The 1792-nt window shown below is 35.2% G+C and overlaps 1 protein-coding gene across 4 annotated transcripts in view; it reads left to right on the forward strand.

The window, feature by feature from the left end:
* Positions 1 to 119, forward strand: part of ZEB2 (zinc finger E-box binding homeobox 2) — a 132129-nt gene extending 132010 nt beyond the window's left edge. For all 4 annotated transcript variants that reach the window (XM_030883018.3, XM_060302471.2, XM_030883021.3 and 1 more), the window contains one exon: positions 1 to 119. This exon is cut by the window's left edge. The gene's annotated coding sequence lies outside the window, so the exon portion shown is untranslated.
* Positions 120 to 1792: the final 1673 nt, after the last annotated feature.

Here is a 1792-nt window from a genome sequence, read left to right on the forward strand (position 1 = left end):
AAAAGACCTCCTTTCCCAAAATAAAAATGTCAATACTAAATTTAAAGAAGTATAAAGGAATGATTGCTTCCTTTAGAGCTAAATATTTAAATAAACATGGAGATAATTGGCAACATGTTCTTTTGGGCTAATAGGCCGTGTCCAATTTTTTGGGTCTGATGTTTCAGAGGTCCTCTTTTTCAGGGTTGAAGATGATATATTAATCTCTGAATTAAACAAATACTATTAAATAACAGAAATAAATCCCTCAGTCTTCACTTGTATATGAAATATGGAATTAGAGAAATGACACTGAGATGATGTGATGCTGAATATGCCACAAACTAAGACTTTATTAAAACAGTCACCTACCACCTATAATCTAGTATGACATGTTAAAATGCTCCAAAATATTGAAAATATAAAATGAACAGTACTATTCCCATTTGGCCTTGAGATGAATAAGACAAAGATTCTAATAATTTTAGTCAAAGAAAATGATGAGTAAAAAATACATGAAGATTAAAGTGGTGACAAATGATCTTTTAAGTATTCTAATTGGTCTTTCTCATTCATATCTTTGATTCTACAGAAATTGCAAATCCTGATGATTCTGATTTGTAAGTGCACCCAGTCAGCTTTTCTCTCTTTCACTCCACAGAATATGCCTGTTAGATCTGGAACGAAGAATAAGCCCCCAAAGTGTTAAAAATAGACTACTGCCCTGGCAGGAAACTTAGCATTGGCAAGCACAGAACTCAGAAGGAACTGATCTAACATAAGGAAACATTCAGAAAAAGATTTGTGCATCATGATCCTGTTCTGACCATTTTCAGAGCAATCAAAGGGTAGTAAGAGAGAGAGAGACTTAGAGACAGAGAGTGAGAGAGAGAGAGTGTGTATGTGTGTGTATGTGTTCTGTGCACGTGTAGATTGCTAACTTTGTGTGTGTACGTTTGAATAGCTAGTGTTAAAATAAAAAACAATACCCAAGAGATGGAAGGAATCCGAAGGAGTGCTTTTGAGACATTTTATATATTGTTATCTTACACAAATGGAAAACACTTAAAATGTTGATACTGGAAAAATAAAATTTCACCAAAAAATTCTATATTACTTACCAGATACTCCAACAATAAAACAGAGAAAATATTAATTTATCTTTACTCTTTTTGTAGGAAACTCAGATTTTAGTTTGTGACCTTTCCTTAAAGGAGCATCACTTTTATCCATTCCTAAAACAGTCTTATTCCAGGGCAAAGAATTACAGTTACACTTCATTCTAGTTTTGTTAAGGAAAAGAAGAATACTGTCTTCAAATCACTTGAAAAAAAATATAGAGGAACAAAGGAATATAAATTCAGAAAGGAAACTCAGGAACATCCCTACACTCACAGAAAACATCATGGTGTGTTTAGTGACCAAAAGCAACCTAGACCTTGGTTTTTACCTCTCTTCTGAAAGATACCACTTCCAACACAAACGGTATTTCCCAACCCTGTAGTGCAGCCCGGGATTGGTGCAGACAGAAAGGGGGAACACCGGCTATTGAATAACCCTTAACCACTTCCTGCAGTCCTGAAACATTCCGTGGAGGTCTACCACTTCATTATTGAACATGCTTAGAAAGTGTGAGCTCATGCGTTTCCGGTTGAAGGTACACCTAAGCAAGAGGGGGAAAAAGAGAAGTACAAACCACCCTGCCCAGTTTGTTTTAACACTTAAAATGCTGTTGCTCAGAGAGTATGCTTGAGAATAATCAGCCTCACATCTAAGTAGACTCTTTTTTTTTCTTTTCTGCATTATAAAGTGT

Source organism: Globicephala melas, chromosome 7, assembly GCF_963455315.2.
Source record: "Globicephala melas chromosome 7, mGloMel1.2, whole genome shotgun sequence".
In the NCBI taxonomy this organism is placed as follows: domain Eukaryota; kingdom Metazoa; phylum Chordata; class Mammalia; order Artiodactyla; family Delphinidae; genus Globicephala; species Globicephala melas.